General features: G+C 34.7%; 1 pseudogene; it reads left to right on the forward strand.

The window, feature by feature from the left end:
• Positions 1 to 19,764: 19,764 nt before the first annotated feature.
• On the forward strand, positions 19,765 to 22,634 carry LOC133799524 (wall-associated receptor kinase 2-like; annotated as a pseudogene).
• The last annotated feature ends 258 nt before the right edge of the window (positions 22,635 to 22,892 follow it).

The raw sequence follows: 22,892 nt of genomic DNA on the forward strand, positions 1-22,892 counted from the left end.
ATCTCCTGATAACAGGGAGTTTCAAGCTGTGTGAAAGAAGCAGGCATTGGATTTATGATGGCTCCAACATATCATCCAGCAATGAAGCTTGTCCGCTCAGTCAGGAAAAAGCTGAAAGTAAAAATTGTATTTAATATATTGAGCCCTATGTTAAACCCAGCAAGAGTACTGTATGTTGTTGTGGGTGTCTATGCAGAAGATTTGGTAAGTTTTTTGTCAAATTTTTATAATTTTAAACTTTACTTCTACCTGTTTTGTTGAATTGTGGTCTACATATGATGTTCATGGTGACTAGCAAATATGACTAGCATATCTAAGGCTTTTACATAAATGATGATGGAACCGTTGTAAAACAAAAAAGAAAAAGTCCACATAGGAACAAACAATAAAGATCTGAATGCCTTTTTCATTTGACATTTGTGGTAGAACTGGAGAATTTCAGATTGTTTTATTCTTTGTCATGCATTTTGCTATGCATGGTACATATCAACATTATTGTATATTTTTCCTTATTCAGTAATTGACCACTGTTATGATTGTAAGATACCTTGCCTAATTTATCTACCAAAGTCACGAATGACCTTAAAAGTTAAAAGAGAAAAGGCAGAATTGTTAAGCTCAAATTGCTGTAACTATTTAAGTAGTTAAAAGTAAAAGACTCCAGGGCCAAAATAAAATGATTTGTGGATTATATTATAAGTAAGCTATCATTTGTGTGAGTATTTTTATTTGAAATAAGTAATCAAAGTTTGTAGTTTGGTAACTGGTGTAAGGAAACATGGTAGTTCATTATGAGTTCTGCATTATTATACAACACATTACACTTTTTTTGTACACTTGATACCTTCTTAGTTGTAACATTATCTCAAGATAAAGTGCTTTCTTTCTGTATAAATTGGCTGTGTTTTATTTTCCTGTTACTAGCACAAGCTCTCTGTTTTGTATGCTTGATTCTTGATTACTGGTTTGAGTTTAAATGGGTATTTTCTTCAGGTGTATGAGAAGCTTCTTGGGAGCCAATGCTTTAAATGCTTGTGGTGATTTCATGAAATGCAGAGAATGAAATTCTTGAATATATTATATGGACTACTGAAAATTTGTTGCTGGTTCACTTCATCTATCTTTGTGTGGCCTTGAAGTTTCTTTTAAGGATCTTGATATTATATTATTTGCTTGTAGAACCATGTATATTGTGGTGTTCTTTTGACTACTGTTTCTATCATTCATTAAAGTTTGTGATTTGTTTCTGTTTCTGGCATTATTTCTTGTTTGTGTTTGTTCTTTTTTCTGGTTTGTTTTGTTGGTGTTCTTGGCAGGTTATTAAAGGGTTCAATCACTTTCAATACCATCATCTATGTAATAGAAGGGTCAGACTAATTCTTCTTGTTTTTCTTATTATTGTAAAACACTTGCACTATTCTTTTACCTTGCCTTTCGTTATTGTAAAACACTTGCACTATTCTTCAGGCAGGTTTCTTCTCATTTTTCCTTAATTGATGTCCAAGAGATGGATGCAATTGTGTCAAGTATTAATGCTTTTGAAACTAAGGAGCAGGCCCACTAATTCTAACACGGGCAGTGTTTCTTTGTCTGATTTCATCACTTCCGGGAAAAGAAGAAAACAATGTTCTAATGGTATGCATTTCAGTTTGGCTTTTTCTTTTCCCCCTTGCACTATACTGTTACAGTATTTAATTATCGGGGAGAGGTTTGGCTGCATAATGATTGTCTTTCAGGGTCATTTATTGATTATTTTGTTGATTTTTCATTGGTGGTTCTATTAAAGTTGACATTTTTCTTTTCCTTCGTAGTTTTTTGATTGGATTTATTGCTTTAAATTTTTCAGGAATCACTTTGCAGTCAGTTTTAGGACAGAGAAATTTTTGTTGATGGTCCTATTTGGTGTCTTCTTTGTAACCTAGAAGGTGAATTTCCCTTCAGGACTGTGGAACTTATTCACCTCTTATCATCCCTATCTGAAGGAACTTGGCCAGCAGAATGTGTGTAAGTTTCTTTATTTCTTTGCATTGGGTTGAGGATTCTACAGTAATTTGTATACGTTTGTAAACACTACACTGTACTATATCAGCGTAATTGACTGCGAAAAATGTATCATTGTTTTGTAATTACCTGTTAGTGCCAAAATAACTTAAGGTCTAGAGTTTAGTACTTGTTTGAGCTCCACATTCTATTACACTTCTCCTTTAAATGAGATATGAGATTCGATGGATCTACCCTAGAAATAATAGTATCATTCTAAATGCTTTTGTAATTCAAATCTCCCAAACTTTTAATATGCTGTCTCAGTAATTAAGAACCTGAACCAGAGATGTCTTTAGGGTGAAATTGAGGCCCCTTTAACCTGAAAATGTTAATGTTTGTTTACTATAATATGTATCTATTCACTGTGTGATAGCAGTATTATGAATTTTGAAGTATGTTCACCTGGTATTGCTTGCTTAGGTCTTATATTGTATACAGTTTTATTATTTGATTCATATTATTTAATTTTTTTAAGCATATACCTTACCTTTTATCTGCTATTGCAGGAGAAATGTCTCTTTCTCCATCAATTGGAGGAGAAAAGAATACTTAATTTTGAAGGCTTTGTGTTGGGCAGCTGTAGAATATTTTGTGCTGAAAGTAGTAACTTTTCAATATGTTGAATATTTAAGACTACTTGAATACTTAAAGAATATTTTGTTGTTGATGATAGTGTTGAATGTTTTAAACTAATTTGTGGATTGTTAATACAATGTTGAATGTTTTTACTTTTTGTTATTTGAAAATCAAGTTCATTTGATGATGTTAGTATATATTAGAAAGCTAATTTTAATTATATAAAAAAAATTAAAATATAATAGAATAAATTATTGTTATATAAATGAATATATAATGAGAATTTAAACTTGTCTAAATATTAAAATAATACGAAAATTGTGTTATAATATCTATTACAATAACACTTTTTATGTAAAGAATTTTGTTATGCAAACTTCATTATACAACACAAATAATGTGTTATACTAAAGTGTAGTATATCACAAAAAATGTGTTGCGCTAAAGTGTAGTATAACACAAAAAATGTGTTATACTAAAGTGTAGTATAACACAAATTTATAAGTATTGAAATGTGTTATATAATCGACTATAAATAATATAATTAAACACTTATCTATTTATTAAAATAACACAGAAAGTGTGTTATCGTTGACAGTATAATAACACATCTGTATAACAATAATAAAGTGTTATGTAAAGTACCCTGACCTTCGATAACATAGTCGATCTTAACACATCAAAAAGTGTTATGGTATGTTTTGATAATACATTTTTGGTGTTATTAAAAGCCTTTTTTCTTGTAGTGATTTAAAATGGATTTTATGCTTGTGTTTATTTTGATAGGTCTTGGTATATTTTATCAATATAATTTCATTTCATGTAGGTTAACAAGTCTGCTAAAAGATTTAGAAAGAAAGGTTGTAACTTTTATGAGAAATTATGCACTATCTTTGGTAATACTGCAACTGGTTCCAATGTTCATCCTTCAACTCGAAGTCCTTTTAATGATGGAGATAATAATGATGATGATGCAACGTCGATAAGTCCTTCTACTAGGAATGAAGAAAGTGGTTTTGATGAGGATGGTAGCAAAAGAAGAGGTCAATCAACAGCCACTTTGAACTCTCGATCAGTAAAAAGAGCAAAGTTCTCATCAGTTTTGGCAGATGCACTGCCAACATATAATGAAACTGCAAAGTGAAAGGCAGAATTGATAGAGAGATCAATGGCAACATCTGCATCACATTACTTATTAGATAAGATTGTTGAAGCTCTTAATCAAATTAATGGAATTAGTGGAGAAGTATACGCAAAAGCTATTGAGAAGTTTGAGAACGAGGTGTCTAGAGCATTGTTTCTATAGATGCTAGAGCATAGAAGAATAGATTGGTTGCTGAATTTGAAGTGAAAAAGTTTAGACTTTGTTTAGCTATGAACAAGATGACTTTATTTAGCTATTAACTTTAGTTTTTTTTAGCAATTGACTGGATGAGTTTGTTAAGCTATTGACTTGATGACTTTATTAGCTATTGACTGTATGACTTTGTTTAGCTATTGACTGGATGACTTTGTTTAGCTCTTGACTGGATGACTTGTTAGCTATTGACTGGATGACTTGTTAGCTATTGGCTGGAGGACTTTGTTTATCTATTGACTGGATGACTTGTTAGCTATTGACTGTATGACTTTGTTTAGCTATTGAATGGATGACTTGTTTTGCTTATTTTGTTTTATAGTTTGACTTTGACTTTGAGTGTTTATATATTTTTATATATTGAATGTAAAATTTAAAAGTTTTTTCTACTATTAGGATAAACTATCTTCAAACATTGCTCGGTTCAACAAGGATAATTTACTGGATGATTCAGATGATGAGTTTGGCGAGATTTTGCTATATTTTGCTTGCGAGGAATATAATCAATTATATCTATCTAAGCAACCTTGTAGAAATTCAGCTCTTTCAGGCCATGAATACGTTATGGATTTGTTGCACGGGCATTGGAGTAGGTGTTATGATTTGTTCAGAATGAACAAAGATGTCTTCAAACTATTTTGTGGTGTTCTAAAGGAAAAAAAATTATTGAAGAACTCACGGTATCTGTCTGTTGAAGAACAAGTGGCTATGTTCTTATTTGTGATTGGCCTAAATATACGACATCAAGTGGTTGCTGAATGGTTTCAGCACTCCACCTCAACTACATCCGATTATTTTAGGAAGGTTTCGAAGGCAATTTCTCGTCTATCCAAAGAACTAATTACTCCACCTTCATTTGATGTAACTCCTCCACAAATTCAATTCATTCCAAGATACTATCCATTTTTAAGGTACAAAAATCTGAATTTTTTTTTCCTTTCTTTTCAATATTTAATAAAAAAAATTATAATAATTTATTTTGTATTTTAGAATTGTGTTGGAGCTGTAGATGGGACTCATATTTCTACGCATGTTTCAATTGATGAACAAATATCATATCAAGGTTGGAAAGTGGATACAACTCAGAACGTTATGTGTGTATGTTCATTTGACATGAAGTTCACATACGTTATCCCTGGATGGGAAGGATCAGCTAATGAGGCACAGATTCTTCTAGAATGTGCCACAAACTTAGATTATGGATTTCCAATGCCGCCCCAAGGTATGTATTTATCAAACTTATTATGTTGATTGACATTATTTTATTTTAAATATCTATAAGTAAAAACTAACATGAATTATCATTGGATCAGGAAAATATTATCTTGTTGATTCTGGCTATACAAACATGCCTGGTTTTCTTTTGCCATATCGAGGGGAAAGGTATCATTTTGGCCAGTACACAGATCTTAATCCCATAGGAAAAAAAAGAGATTTTCAATTATCGACACTCTTCCTTGAGAAATGTCATTGAGCAGTGTTTCGGCGTGTTGAAGGCTCGCTTTCCAATCCTAAAGCAAATGCCTTCATATGATCTAAGAATACAAAAGTACATTGTCATTACTTGCTGTGGGATTAACAATTTTATAAGGAGAAATGCAGAAATAGATGTATATTTTGATGGAGATGAAGGAAATTCTGAAGTACAGGCCACTACTTTACAAAGCACGGATGTAACTTTGACTGATAGTGTAGAGTTCAGTATTTCTAGAACTCATATACGTGAAATGGCTCATGTTCGTGATGAAATTGCTGATCATATATGGAGAACTCATATACATTAGTTGATTGTTATGACTCGTTTAATACTTTACTTTAAGTTTAGACAATTATCAGTTCATACGTTTTTATTTTACTAAGTAGACTTTATTGATTTTGTGTTATCTCATGGATAGATATTAAGTTTTGAAATTTGAGATTACTTTGATATTATTAATATGATCTTTTTTTTCTATAATTTTTTTATTTTTTATTTTAAAATAATAAATAGTGGTCACAAAAAATATTTTTATTTTTTAGTTTAGAAAATGAAAATAAAAAATAAAATTTTAAAAAAAATGTTTACCAAACATATGTTTTTTATTTTTTATTTTTTAAACAAAAAATAAAAATAAAAGTTACCAAACACATTTTTATTTTATAAAAATCAAAAAACATAAAACAAAAATATATTTTTATTTTTGAGTTTAAAAAATTTTAAAACAAAAATTTTTCCAAACGCAACCTAAATTTATGTTTGTAAGATTTTTTTAAATTTTTCTTTATTTTTTAGATTTTTTTAATTTAATGTATTATGTTTTGTTAATGTATAGGTTTTAATCTTGATTCAAATGTGTATTTGGGCAATGAAGAAGATATGAATCTCTAAAACTTTGTCTATGTTAATTTTTTTCTGAATTTTTTATTAATCCGAATTTAATAAAAATTTATTTGTAATTTTCTCACTTTTTATTTATTTTTAGATGTTTATTATTAGTTATTATAAAGTTAATAATTGTAATAATTTGTTTATTTTTAACTTTTTAGGAAATTTTTGTTTTGGTGGTATTTGGATTGAAAATTGAAATAAATTTTATGTTATTTTTGGTTAAAAATTCGTCTAAATATTATTTATTTTTTTAGAAAAAAAAAAGAATATAGACTTCGTTATTTGGAAAAAACCTAACTTTATTGTATACTTTTAAATTTGGGTTTTACCAAATAACCATACCTAAAAGTCCTCACTACTTGACATTAGCTTGTATCCAAGACTTTTAAATTCGATTAATTGGTAAAAACCGAAGTTAAAAGTTTAGAATAGGCTTGGGTTTTTTTTTTTCCAAATAACCGAAGTTAAAAACCCCCTTTAACTTCAGTTTTTTAAGACTTTTAACTTCGTATGGATAGACTTCAGTTTGCATTTATGCGAGACCGGAAGTCTATTCACCTTAAAAATCGAAGTTAAAGCCTCTTTTTACAGCAGTGATAGGTGAGGTCGCCAAGGGTCAGAGCATTAAGTTGTTCAAGTCGTATTTCTTGGCTTTGAAGGAGAAACTGTACATCCTACAAGATGAGTTGATCATGTCTAGATGTGAGATTGATCACAACAAAGTTATAGTCATGACAAAGTCTACCTAAAATGTAAAGAACTAGTTCCTCATTAGTAATCAAATGACCTGCAGCTGAGAGATTTTCTGCCGAGCTAGCCATTTTGAGCATGTAATTGTGTTCCCTTTTTTAGTGACTGAAGCTGAAGTGTTCGAACCTTGACTGTGTGGTAAAAAGAAGCTCCAATGTATGCCAAATGTGTCAAAGGAATATATATGTAAACCTGACTATGTGACCAAACATACTCTTAGAGGTGGAGTTAAATAATCAACTCATCATAATGGCCTGATCCATGCTTTTCCAAAGAGCAGAACCAATGTTTACCTCACGAGTTTTCCCATGAGAAGTGCCCCTTGTAGTATTGTCAAAAGACTGAGGAGGCCACACTTCAGTGCCAAGCACATACCCTTCCAAATTATCTGAACGAGGAGTTGGCACTTGAGATATACTAGAAGGAATAGTTAACACGATTAAGTTTCGAGGTGAGCAGAGTAAGACTTTGAAACAAAGGAATGGTAGAGACAGACTATGGTTGAATCGAAGTAGTGATTGGAGGAGCAGAGGAAGGTGGCGAAGGGAACTCACCAGTAGTCGCCATGAATGCTAGTTACTAAGCATCTGATACCAAGTTTGAAGGTATAAAAATGACTGCAATATTTTGCTCCTTTGTATTAATGAGCTCAAACCGTTACAATGCACCTATATATACAAAAGGAATAATACGAAGCGGATGGAAAAATGAATAAATGTACCAAGGGAATATTCGAAAAGTAGAAAATCTCTTAATATCAGGAAAAGCAATATTGGTACAAAATAGTCATGTATGATGATAATCCAATGCAATCCTCACTTCCTAATATTCAAGATTGGTTTGGGAATTTGGGATAGAGAAAATAATGATAATTTGTTGTAGTTTAGAATATTTGATGAGTAGTAATAGTGGCTAAAGTATGATGGGTTAGGACATTGTAGTTGATGTTGTTGAGTGGATAAGTGAAGAAATTTGAGTTTGTGTTTTAGAGACTAGAGTATAGTAGAAAGTAGTATAGTTTTATTGATGTTTTGCTGTTTGTAGTTACACCATTTGTTATCCATGATGTGGTATTTATAGTGTGTAGAAAATTTGTATAAGTTCAGCTTCAAGATCCCAATAACATAACAGCAAGTTAGTCCAATTTATTAAACTGAAACTCAACAAGCCCAACTCTTGTTAGAACATGAACTAAGAAGTAGAATTGAGTGGTAATAACAGAAACAAATCAAACTTATGCAAGAATAGAAAACTAAATAAAGAAGAAACAACACAGTAAGTTATACTGGTTCAGAACAAGATCAGTAATGATCTTGTTCCTAATCCAGTTTTAGGAACACTTCTCTCTCTCCTTTATTAGATCAAATCTGAAACAAAAGAGTACATCCACAAAGCTAAATCTTGATGAGATATCTCTCACAAATCAAGTGTATTTCTCTCTCACACTCCCCTGAGTTTTCATGTTCAAAACAGTGGTGAAAAACTCAGATACAATATCCCAGAACCCCAGCTTTCCTCTCTCTCGTACTCTCTTCCTTTCTTTCTCTGACTCTCGGATTTCTTGAGCTTCTTTCTGCATGTCAAGTGAGAACCAAGTCTGAATATTTATAGGACTTAAGATGACTAGACATTGGTTGCTGAGTTGGTTTAATCTGTTATAACAGATAACAGAAGTAAGTTAGGAGTTGGAGAAACTATCTCCACAAATTCCACCTAGCTTCTCCAAGTCATAACCAGATAAGAGTTCACTTGCTGAATAAAGTGTTCGTGATAAATTTAGTTTCTAGTTGCCAAGGCTGAGCAAGTTTAAACAATTTTTAAACTTGCTCACAGCAAGAACCTTGGTTCCAACATCAGCTGGATTGTCATTAGTGGCAATCTTTTCTAAGTTACTGCACCCTCTTCAATTCTTTCTCTAATCCAGAACAATCTTATGTCGATATGCTTTGTTTTCTCATGATGGACCAGATTCTTACAAAGGTGAATAGAAGACTGGCTGTCCGAGAAGATTGTTGCCTTTCCCTTTAACATTTTTAACTCTTGCAGTAGTCCTTGGAGCCAAATGGCCTCCTTAAAAGCTTCGGTAGTGTCCATAAACTTTTCTTCAGTAGTCAACAATGCTACTACTGCTTGTAGTTTTGATTTCCAACAAATACAATTCCCATTAGTAGTGAACATGTATGATGTGGTTGACCTTCTAGTGTCTTTGCTAGCTCCATAGTCTGCATCAACGTATCCTTTAAGAGAAATCTAATCCTCTTGCTTTTTGAATTTGAGTCCCATTTTTGAAGTACCTTTTAGGTATCTAAGTAGCCATTTGATTGCATTCCAATGCTCTATTCCAAGATTAGCCATGAAACGACTTAGAATACTTAATGCATGAGCTATGTCAGGTCTAGTGCTTACCATTATGTACATTAGACAACCAAGTGCCATAGCATAAGGCACTTGCTTCATTTCTTTCATTTCTTCTTCTGTTTTCGGGCTTTGCTCTTGAGATAATGAAAACTGTCCACCAAGAGGAACTGAGACACTCTTTGCATCCTGGATTTTAAACCTTTGAAGAACCTTGTTGATGTAACTAGATTGTTTGAGAATTAACACTTCTTCATTTTTCTTTCTAACAACTTCTATGCCAAGTATTTTCTTAACCTTCCCAAGCTCTTTCATTTCAAACTCCTGCTGTAGCTTTCTTTTAATAGTGTTAATCACAGCTGTATCTTTGCTCATGATGAGCATGTCATCTACATAAAGTAAGAGAAATACCTTAGTAGATTGTTGCAAGTTTTTATGGTACAAACAGTGATCAAACTTGGACTGTGTAAACCCGATTCCTTGCATGTAGGTATTGAATCTTTTGTTCCATTGCCGTGGGGACTACTTGAGTCCATAAAGTGATTTTCTAAGCTTGCAAACTAGCTCTTGATTAACTGGTTCCACTTGAAAACCAGGTGGTTGGTTCATATAAATGTCCTCTTCAATGTAGCCATTCAAGAATGCTGTCTTGACATCTAGTTGTTCAACTTCTAAGCCTCTTTGAGTAGCTATAGATAGCAGTAATCTTATTATCTTGTATTTAACCATAGGTGAAAATACCTCTGTATAGTCTATGCCTTCCACCTGAGTAAAACCCTTTGCTACTAATCTAGCTTTAAATCTCACGGGTTCACCTTCATGTATTCCTTCTTTAACCTTAAAGATCCACTTACATGAAATAACTTTCTGGTTCTTTGGTCTAGTAACCATCTCCCATGTCTTGTTTTTCTTTAATGATTCCATTTCCTCTTTCATTACAAGCATCCACTCATTTTTGTATTCACTAGATAGGGCATCTTCTACACTAATTGGCTCAGGGACATCTGTTTCTTGTATAGCAGCAAGTGCATATGCCACCAGATCCACTTCAGCAAATCGGGCAGGTGGTTGGATAACTCTCCTTTCTCTATCTCTGGCTAGTTGGTAGTCGGCCAAATCAGGTTGTTGTTCAGTAGGTTGCACTTCAGTTTCAGTAGTGATTGGCCCTTCATTATCTTGTGCATTTTCTTCAAATGATTTCAGCTCAAACTTGGTGACATTCTTGTCAGTTCCACCTGCATCATTAGAAACAGAAAAACTACCATTCTTGGCTGTTAAGTAAGGAAAATCAACTTCATTAAAAATTACATTCCTTGAGATTATGATCTTAGATCTACCATTTTGTACAATACATAATCTATAACCCTTAACACCTATAGGATACCCAAGAAAAATGCATTTTATTGATCTAGTTCCTAACTTGTAATCAGATTTGTGTGCATATGCTTCACAACCAAACACTTTTAAGTGTTTCAAACTAGGACTTCTACCATACCACATTTCATAGGGAGTTTTCAAGTCAATTGACCTATTAGGACTTATATTTATCAAGTAACAAGCAGTAGCTAATGGCGAAAAATTGAAGAAAAAAACTCATTCGATTTTCTCTCAGCAGACGCTGGAGCTATGGCGAAGAGAAAGACGAAGCAGAAGCTGGGCAAAACACCGGTGACAAAAGGAACAAGGAAAAGGGGTCCATCTTCTTCGGATCCGGTGGTTAAGACCAAAGCAATGGAGGAGATCCTAGGAGTGGAGGCGATTGAGTTCTCGGACGATGAAGGGGATATGCAGGAAGGATCAGTCGAAAAGGAAATAGAGCAAGGCAAGGATCGGAATCTACAGCAATAGGACCTTCAAACGGAATGCAATTGATACATGGAAAATGTACAGAGCTGTGCTACGAAAATAAGGTCAGGTAAATCGGCGCAGGTTCCGATTCTTCGAACAGGTCAGATGATGCAAAATATAAACACTAAATTTGATGAATCTGTGGATGGGGAAATGATAACATTTGAAGGAGTTAAAATCGATATGGAGGATATAGAGGATGAAATAGCATACTGGAATTCAGCATTGGTCTGCTATGTAATAGGGGCCAATCCACCATTAAGCGTGTTTGAGGGGTATGGTCGAAGAATCTGGAAAGACAAAGGACTTGACAAAATAGGAGCTATCGCACATGGAATATATATCATTCGATTTGAGGATATCAATGTCAGGGATAATATATTGAATGGTGGTTACATGTTCTTTGATAATAAGCCTGTAGTGATGAAACCTTGGGATGCCCATACATATTTCAAGAAGAAAGATATCAATTCAGTACCAATATGGATTCAGCTTTATGGGTTAGACATCAAATACTGGGGGGAACGTGCCCTGTTCAAAATAGTGAAGCAGATTGGGGAACCACTGATGACAGATTCATTCACCAGGAATAAAGAAAGATTACTCTATCCTAGGGTGTTGGTTGAAGTGAAATTGAAACAAGATTTTCCTGAGATAATTTCATTCACTAATGAGATGCATCAGGATATTCAATTGACAGTGAAATATGAATGGCTACCGATTACATGTGGGAAATGTCATGGTTTAGGACACCGGACTGAATTATGCAAGAAGGAAGGAGAGATGAAACAGAAATGGGTGGCTAAGAAGAAAGAAGAAGGTGATGGACAGATGGAGAAACATTCAGGAGGGAACGAGGAAGGTTTTATCCCGGTTAGACATGGCAAAAAAGTGATCACAGCAGGAAGTAATGTGACTACTGTCTCTAATAACTTCCAGATTTTAAGGGACATAGCCAAGGAAACAGAGGGATAGACTAGTGGTACTCAGCAGAGAGGGGGAGAGCCTCCCCAAGGAAATGGATAGAATTTTAAGCTAGAATGTCAGGGGGATTAACAATCGCCACAAAAAGGAAGAGGTAAAAAAGTTAATCAGTATGATGAAGGTGGGATTGGTTGGTCTCCTTGAGAATAAAATACAGACTAGTAAATTGGGGTCTGTATACACTAGTATGTTCGTAGGATGGTGCTTTTCTTCAAACAATGCGTGGCACAAAGGAGGTCGAATAATAGTAAGCTGGAATCCAATGATGTTCTCAGTCAACATAGTGAAATGCACGAGCCAACTAATGCATCTAGAAGTATATTCGAGGGCAGGAAAGGAAAATTTTTTGGTTTCATTTGTATACGCTTTCAATGATGAGACAGGTAGATTAACACTATGGAGGGACCTCAAAGAAATTGCAGCAATGACCCGAGGGCCTTGGCTTATGCTAGGGGATTTCAATGCTATATTAAGTGCTGAGGAAAGAAGTGGGGGAAAATGTAACCAGGCAATTTCAGCTGCCTTCAAGGACTGTGTGGAGAGTTGTGGGGTGGAGGATATAAAATACACAGGGTCATTTTTCACCTGGAACAACAAACAAGATCAGGCAAAACGGATTTACTCCAAGATTGACAGAGTAATGGAAAATCAAGACTGGATAGATAAATTTCCCACAGCTGAAGTTGTGTTTTTACCAGAGGGAAACTTTGATCACTGCCCAACATTGTTATCTGTATATCCTGATATGACAGAAGGCAAAAAACCCTTTAGATATTTCAGAATGTGGCAAACTTATCCATATTTTCAGGAAGGTTTGAAAGCAATACGGCAAGAGCAAGACACAGGCAAACCGATGTTTAGGCTGGTGAAGAAGCTAAAGAGAGTCAAACAGTTATTAAGGGACATGAACAAATCTGAGATAGGAGATATTCAAGCAAAAAATATTCAGTGTTATCAAGCAATGATTAACACTCAAGTAGCACTACAGCAGAAGCCATTCGACAAGGAGCTTATTAAACAGGAAAAAGAAGATAGGTCTAAGTATAATGCAATAAATACTAAGTATCTGTCATTTCTTGCTCAAAAGGCGAAAACACAATGGCTGAAAGAAGGGGACGAGAACACCAGTTTTTTTCATAAGAGTATCAAGATGAGAAGGGCTGAGAATAGAATCTATGCAATCCAAGATATGGAAGGAAAATGGGTGGACAACCCACAGGCAGTAGCCACAGCATTTATGCAATATTATCAAAAGTTGTTAGGAAGTAAAGCTGAGGACAGGAAACCAGTACAGACTAACATAGTTAAAAGTGGGCCAAGAATAACAGATGATCACTGCAAGATTCTTCTTTCAGAGTATACTAATGAGGAAGTAAAGGCTGCAATGTTTGAGATTCCAGGTACTAAGGCTCCAGGCCCAGATGGATTCAGTAGCTTCTCCTTCCAGGATAATTGGAAGGTGGTTGGAAATGAGGTTTGTGCGGCTGTGAGATCATTTCTACATTCAGGATAGCTGTTGAAAGAAATTAATTCAACAACAATTACCTTGATACCTAAAGGAAAGTGTCCATAATCTGTGATAGACTTTCGGCCCATAGCCTGTTGTAATGTGATCTACAAAGTGGCAACTAAGATGATATGCAAGAGACTTAGGCATGTTCTACCAGATATTATTGCACCAAATCAAAGTGGTTTTGTACAAGGTAGATCCATAACCCATAATATAATGATTTGCCAAGATTTGATTAGGCATTTTGGTTGGAAAAATTCAAAACCAAAATGTATGATAAAACTGGATTTGCATAAAGCCTATGATATGCTTGAATGGGAATTCTTGGAAGAGATGTTAAAAGCTTTTAATTTCCCAGATCGATTTATTGGGCTGATTATGAACTGTATTAGGACTCCAAGATATAGCCTAATGTTTAATGGGGTTCTACATGGATTTTTTAATGCAAAAAGAGGGCTGAGGCAGGGAGACCCTTTATCACCCCTATTGTTTGTAATTGGGATGGAATACTTATCTAGAATCTTGGTGAAAATAGGCAAGAAAGAGGGCTTCAAATACTATGATAGATGTGATAAACTCAAGCTTAATCACCTCTGTTTTGCAGATGATGTAATGTTATTTTTTCATGGAGATTTCAAGTCAATATATACTATACTTCAGGGACTTAAACTGTTTTCACTTACTTCTGGTTTGTACCCGAATGAAGCCAAAACAGGGTTGTATTGCAGCAATATGGTTGAATCAGTGGTGAACAGGATCATATCAGCATCAGGATTTTCTAGAAGCAAAGTGCCAATCAGCTATCTAGGGATACCCATATGCCCAACTAGAATTTCAGCAGCTGATTGCGATATCTTAGTGGAAAAGATGGTTCAAAGGATCAAAATATGGAGTACCAAGAATATATCCTATGCAGGCAGAGCAACTTTGGTAAATTCAGTCCTGCTGTCCATCCATTCATACTGGGCTCAGGTACTGATCTTACCTCAAAAAGTAATACATAAAAAAACTTTAATCTGTAGGAATTTTCTATGGAAAGGAGAGGCTGAGTTTAGAAGAGCAGGGGTAGTATCATGGGAAGAAATGAGTACAACCAAAAAGGAAGGAGGATTGGGGTTTAGGAAGATAAAGGAATGGAACTCAGCAGCAATGGGGAAATATGTATGGGTAGTGGCAGTAAAGAAAGACTCATTATGGGTAAAATGGATTCATGCTGTATATATCAAGGACACCAACTGGTGGACTTATAAAGCACCAATCACAAGTAGTTGGTATTGGAAGCAACTGGTCAAAGTCAAGGAGAAACTAAAGGACATGCAAATGCTGAAACTGTTATCAAATGGAGAATACAGGATGAATGAAGGGTACCAAGCTTTGGTTACTGCTAAACAATCAGTGAAATGGTACAGGGAAGTTTGGAATAGGATGGCATTACCAAAACACAGGTTCATTTTATGGCTTGTGGTACTTGACAGAATGCAAATGAAAGAAAGGCTATTCAGATTTCATATTGTGGCAGATGACAATTGCCTGCTGTGTGGAACAAAGAAGGAAAACAGAGAACACTTATTTTTTGAATGCCATCTGAGTTGTCAAGTACTGGAACTAATCAGAGATTGGCTGGGACGGCATACAGCAGCAAGAACAATACCGAAACTTCTGAGATGGATAGCTAAAGCAAGGTTGACAAGGTTCAGAAAGCAAGTATTCTCAGCGACAGTAGCTGCTATGGTTTATCAACTCTGGTGGTGTAGAAATGAGGCACTGTGGAATCATAAAGTGTATAAAGTGAGCATAGTTGTAGAAAGGATTCAAAACAATGTAAAAAATAGAGTTATGAGTTATATGCCGAACAAAATACAACAAATAGATCAAGATTGGTTTGACCAGCTGTAATAGAGAATAGCAGGCCTAATATGGTGCTGAGATAGGTGTAAAATGTTTGTTTATGAGCAATATACAGATCTGAATTACCAAAAAAAAAAAACAAGCAGTAGCTAAAGCCTTTCCCCAATAAGATTTCGGTAAACCCGAACTAACCAACAAACATCTAACTTTGTTCAATAGAGTTCGATTCATTCTCTTTGCAACCCCGTTTTGTTCAGGGGTCCTCACCACCGTTCTATGCCTAGTAATGCCACATTCAGTACATAACAAATCAAACTCATGGTTGACAAACTCTAAACCATTATCTATTCTCAATGTTTTTATTTTAGAGTTTGTTTGTGTTTCAACTTTGTTTTTCCATATTTTGAATTGTTCTAGGCATTCATCTTTAGTTCTAAGCAAGTATATCCAAACACATCTAGAATAGTCATCAACTATAGACAAGAAGTAATGTTTACCTGATTGTGTAGGAATCTTGCTTGGTCCCCAAAGGTCTGAATGAATGTACTCTAGTACCCCTTTTGTGTTGTGTTTTGCAGCAGAAAATTTTATCTTGTGTTGCTTATCGAAAACACAAGCTTCACAAAATGGTAATGCACATGGCTTTAATTTTTCAATGACTCCCTTGTTGTGAAGCTCTCTTAACCCTTGTTCACTAATGTGTCCCAATCTTTGATGCCAAAGTTGAATTTCATTCACTTGAGTTTTGACAGTGGCTACTTCAGCTATGGTCACGGTTTCACCATCCAAAACATACAACCCATTAGATTTCTTGCCTTTTATTACCACAAGTGATCCTTTAGCAATTTTCATGATTCCATTTGAAGATTTGTAAGTGTATCCTTCATCTTCAAGTGAGCCGAGTGACACCAAATTTCTTCTTAAATCGGGTATATGCCTCACATTAGTCAAGACTTTAATTTCTCCATTGAATTGCTTCACTGCAACTTTGCCAATCCCATGTACCCTGCAAGACACATCATTTCCCATTAGTACCTTACCTCCATTTGTTTTAACATAATAAAAAAATGAATCTTGGTTAGGACACATGTGATAAGTGCATCCTGAATCTAATATCCATTCTTTGCTGGAAGCACTCTCAAAGATTGAAAACACATCCTCATCGGAGGACCAATCATCATTGGTCTCGGCTACTGCAGCAGTTTCTTGGTTGTACTGCTTTGACTTGTGATTGCCTTTGTGATCCGGTTGTGATTTGAAATCATTTTGGTGCCTACTTTCTTGGTTTGATTTGGATGCTCTCTGGTTCTTCAACAAGTTGCAGAATCGTTTGATATGGCCAACTTTCCCACAGTGATAACACTGCCTAAAGTCTTTGTTCCTTGATTTAGACCGAGAATGAAAAGGCTGCCTAGACAAGCTTCTCTTTGGTTGTCTTCCTCGTGCTAAGTAAACCTCATCTTTCTTGGATTCCTTCTCTAGTTGTAATTCGAATTCTTTAGATTTAAGAGCCCCAAGTACATCTTGAAGTGAGATAACATCCCTACCATGTTTGATGGCAGCTTTAACTTCTTGATATGCTATGGGCAATGACCTCAGTAGAATGATGGCTTGACTTTCTTCATCTACCTTGTGATCAATGTTAGCAAGACCAACAATAATCTCATTAAATTTATCAATATTTTCATCTAAAGAAAGAGAAGAATTCATTCTAAACCCATATAGTCTTTCAAGGAGGTTGATCTTGCACGAAATTGAGGGTGTCATGTATAGTTGTTCAAGCTTGTCCCAAATGCCTTTTGCAGTAGTTTCTCCAGTCAACTTCCTTCTTACTCCATTAGAAAGATGCATTATGATTGTATAGTAGGCCATCTCCTCCATTTCAGCTACTTCCTCTGCTTTCTTACTCTCCAATAACTTCTTATCTCCCAGCACTTTGGCCACTTTTTGATGAACCAGAATTCCTTTTAAGCTCTCTCTCCATAGTGCGAAATCTGTAGAACCATCAAACTTTTCGAGTTCAAACTTTGCCATTGTTGACATGTTCTTTAGAGGTGTTCTTGATTAATCTTGATGCGGAAGCACTTAAGATCTTGGCTACAATGGATCGGCAAACCTGGCTTTGATTTTGTAGAAAATCTGTATAAGTTCAGCTTCAAGATCCCAATAACATAATAGCAAGTTAGTCCAATTTATTAAACTAAAACTCAACAAGCCCAACTCTTGTTAGAACATGAACTAAGCAGTAGAATAGAGTGGTAATAATAGAAACAAATCAAACTTATGCAAGAACAGAAAACTAAATAAAGAAGAAACGACACAGTAAGTTATACTGGTTCAGAACAAGATCAGTAATGATCTTGTTCCTAATCCAGTTTTAGGAACACTTCTCTCTCTCCTTTATTAGATCAAATCTGAAACAAAAGAATGCATCCACAAAGCTGAATCTTGATGAGATATCTCTCACAAATCAAGTGTATTTCTCTCTCACACTCCCCTAAGTTTTCACGTTCAAAACAGTGGTGAAAAACTCAGATACAATATCCCAGAACCCCAGCTTTCCTCTCTCTCGTACTCTCTTCCTTTCTTTCTCTGTCTCTCAGATTTCTTGAGCTTCTTTCTGTATGTCAAGTGAGAACCAAGTCTGAATATTTATAGGACTTAAGATGACTAGACATTGGTTGCTAAGTTGGTTTAATCTGTTATAACAGATAATAGATGTAAGTTAGGAGTTGGAGAAACTATCTCTACATAGTGGCTAGCCCACTTTACATCTGTGAGTAGAATTATTTGTTCTATATTTTTTTAGTGTATTTGATTTACAAATACAACTTTTAAAATAATCTACACAATAAAAACTCTAGACTATTCATGCATATAACTTTTAGGAAGTTATAGACTATAGAGTATTCTAGAAAATATCTTTGAAATTATTCTATATTCTACAAATATATATATAATATCTAGAAAACTTTATAATAAAGTATTCTACAAATGTTTAGAATATTTTAGAATATACAAAAAATGTGTAGCAACTTTTAATAATTTATATAATAGCAAGCTTATTATATGTATACGTCATAGTTCAGGAAGTTTTTGCTAATTAATTAATTGGAAGTTAATCGTTAATTTCATATGTAACTTTGGTAAAATTTTAGAAATCATAAAATAGTATACATAATGCCAATTCTACATTTTTAATTAAAAAGCTTATCATGCCCTCGTTGACCTTATCTTTTTGCCTCCTCTATTTGAGAGATTCTACAAATTATTAATTAACAACCATCGAAGAAAAAGTTTACACATTATCATATAGAATTGGCATAATCGATCGTGATTATATATTTATAAAAAACATGTCATAATCACAGATTTATATAAAAATTATTATATCCTCACATTTTAATTTGGTCAATAATTACTACGTGTCGCATAACTCATCAAAGCTAGGCGTCAGCAATGGTAAAAGTCAAACTAAAAACTGCATCCACTAATGAATTTTATATTGTCAAATATGTATAAAATACTAAGTATATATGAATTTGGTTACACGTACTAGGGGTGAGCATCCTACCGTACCGCACCATATTACACCGCAAACTGCGGTGTTAAAAGTGTAATAGTTCGATATGGTTTGTATTTGAGTTAAACAGTGTGGTGCAGTGCGGTGCGTGGTTTGGCGGTGTGAAATTTTTGTTTGCACCGCACTGCACGCACTGCATACTTACAAATATATTAAAAAAAAAAAACTTTACATATATACCATTTTTTATAGTTACCCAATATGGGAGACTTGTATATTTTTTTTGCGTTTCATTGAACTTAATTGATAACTTGTGATGTTGTTTAGAACTTACTAAGTATTTGTTATGAACTAAGGATTTAGTATTTTTTTTAAAATTTAAATTTTGTTATGACATTTTTTAACGCAAACCGTGGAAAACTGCCCAAACCACATCGCAAAAAATGGTTTGGTTTGGTCGGTTTGGTGCAACCAAATCACACCGCATGGTGTGTTCTAATTACTAAATCGCACTTGTGGCGTGGTGTATTAAAAAGTGTTCAAACCGTCCAAATCAAACCGTGCTCACCCCTAACACTTACAAAGTAAAGAGACGACAATTAATGGCCGTACAACAACAACTCATGGTGCTATCAACACTAATATTAGTTAGTACAATATCTACAGTACTAGCGAGTACAAATTATACTCTGCGGGTCCGTCAAAACGTCAAAATTCCTTACCCTTTCGGCACTACCGCAGGCTGTTACTACAACACTTTGTTCCGCCTCAATTGCAGCCACACCATTTCTTTCGATCCCCCAAAACTATATTGTTCCCTAAAAGTAACGTTTCCATTGTCGAAATATCGATCGAACGCAGCGAAATCATAGTGGAGTCTAACGTATCACGAGACTGTTACGACAAGAGCGGCAAAATTCTGAAGAGCGAAAGCAATCTGGACTCTTATACGGTGACGTATTCCCAGTTTCCGGTGAGTCCGCGGAACAAGTTCACAGCTGTTGGCTGCGATACTCTTGGAATCATCGGAGGATACAGAGGGCGGTACTATACGACGGGTTGTGTGTCGCTGTGTCACGAAACAAACGACGTCGCAAACGGGTCGTGTGCTGGGATTAGATGTTGCCAGATGGATATCCCAAAAGGGGTTTGGGATTTCGTTACGATTGTTCAGAGCTTGGACCCCAAGAACAATCATAGTTCGGTTCACGACTTCAATCCGTGTGGTTTCGCTTTTATAGCCGAAGAGGATGCTTTCAACTTTTCGACGTTGGATATGAAGAACTTGCGGAAGAAGGAGAAGTTTCGGGTGGCGCTTGACTGGGCTGTTGGGAACTTGACTTGTGAACAAGCCAAAATGAATCGGACTGGCTATGCATGCCGGGCACAAAATAGTAAATGCTTTAATTCAACCAACGCACCTGGATATCAATGCAAATGCTTAACGGGATATGAAGGGAACCCTTATCTTGACGATGGTTGCCATGGTAGTAATTAACATATAATTTATAAATATATATATATGTATATATGTGTGTGTGCCTGTTTCAATTATATTTTTATTAGCTGAAAGCTTATTTTTTTGATTTATTGGCAGATGTAAACGAGTGTGAGAGATCAAATCCATGCACCTTAAGGTGTCATAACTTGCCTGGGAGTTTTAAATGCTCTTGTCCCCAGGGATTTAGAGGGGACGGTATAAAAAATGGGACGGGCTGCGATCTCAGGGATAGTAATCCTTATAAATCTGTTGCGAAACTTTCCATTGCATTGGGTAAGCATATGTTATAATTTTGTAAATTAATAATTAATATTGATGCCCCTTATATTACGAACACAGCCATATATATATATATATTTAAAAAGTATAAAAGTAGACCGTCTATTTTCTCTTTTTCAATTAATAGTGGATTATTATGATGCGTGGTAATGTGATGATAAGAAATTCAGAATCCTATTTGGTGTCTTCCTCTACTGTTTTTTTGTCTGCAATTTTATATATTTTAATTATTTTATTACATTTTATATATGTAAGCAGGAATTGAGCACGTCAAATAATAAATATATATATTTTTATACATATGCTCTACTCCATGGTATCAAGATGACATGTATCTAATTACAAATTCAACTGTGCAGGTATCTGCGCAGGCTTCTTGATACTGCTAGTGGGGAGTTCTTGGATTTACTGGGGAACAAAGAAAAGAAAGCTCATATTACTCAAACAGAAGTTTTTTCAACAAAATGGCGGTTTTCTGTTACAGCAACAACTCGTATCAGACCACACTAAGGCTGCAGCAAGAATTTTCACAGTTGATGAACTTAACAAGGCGACTAATAACTTTGACGAAAGTAGAGTTGTTGGTCGAGGAGGATACGGAACAGTCTACAAAGGTGTGTTAACAGATAACAGAACGGTGGCTATCAAGAAGTCTAAAATTGGTGATCAAAGCCAAATTGAACAATTCATTAATGAGGTCATTGTGCTTTCCCAAATCAATCATCGGAATGTGGTCAAACTGTTAGGATGTTGTTTGGAGACCGAAGTTCCCTTGTTGGTTTATGAGTTTATAACAAATGGAACACTTTTTGAGCATCTGCATGAAACATTGGGTCAGTACTCTACACTCTCATGGAAAATGCGTCTTAATATTGCTATAGAAACTGCTGGTGCGATTGCATATTTGCACTCTTCCACTTCGATGCCAATCATACATAGAGATATCAAGACAACAAATATATTGTTGGACAATAATTACATAGCCAAAGTATCAGATTTTGGAGCTTCAAGGCTAGTTCCTATTGATCAAACTCAGTTAACTACTTTAGTACAAGGGACATTAGGTTATTTAGATCCAGAGTATTTTCACACTAGTCAATTGACCGGGAAGAGTGATGTGTATAGTTTTGGAGTCGTCTTGGCAGAACTCTTAACTGGACAAAAGGCGCTTTCTTTTGATAGACCAGATGACGATCGAAATCTTGCATTGTACTTCATTTCTTCCATGGAAAAGGATCAGTTATTTCGAATTCTTGACCAGAATTTGGTTACTGGTGTCGAGGAAAATATGGAAACATTAAAAGTAATTGCTAATCTTGCCAAAAAATGCCTACGAGTAAGAGGAGAGGAAAGGCCTATGATGAAGGAAGTTGCGACTGAGTTAGAGGGGCTGATACCGAAGGAGTTGCACCCGTGGGGAGAAGATGCTCTCAGCCCAGAACAGACTAAATATCTGCTTAAATCATCAGGACTATGCATGGCTGAAAACGACTATGGCGGCAGTTGTAGTAATACAACTGTTGCCAGGATTGAAAGCTTGAGTAACGATATGTACATGAATTCATATTGTGAGGGTCGATAATAATTGATGAAGGAAATACATAATTTACTTCTCAAATAATATATAATATTAATAAAATGTCCTCATCCTTGTTCATAAAAGAGATTTTGTCATACTTTAACATAGATTAGGCAACAAGTATGTATTTGTTTCTTAAATGTTACAGAGATGTAATATTCATTTCAAAATATATACTATAAGTTATTACTTAATGGTTACATCAATTTATTTACAATAGTTACATATATTTTTTTTCATTCATTGGATCATTAATGAATGGTTAAAAATGTAATATTATTTATTCAAAATATATTATTTCCTTAAAAAAGAATGTTAAATTTTATCTTATATAAAAAATAAATTTTATTATAATTTTTAAATTATTTCTA

This window comes from Humulus lupulus, chromosome 9 (genome assembly GCF_963169125.1).
Source record: "Humulus lupulus chromosome 9, drHumLupu1.1, whole genome shotgun sequence".
In the NCBI taxonomy this organism is placed as follows: Eukaryota; Viridiplantae; Streptophyta; class Magnoliopsida; order Rosales; family Cannabaceae; genus Humulus; species Humulus lupulus.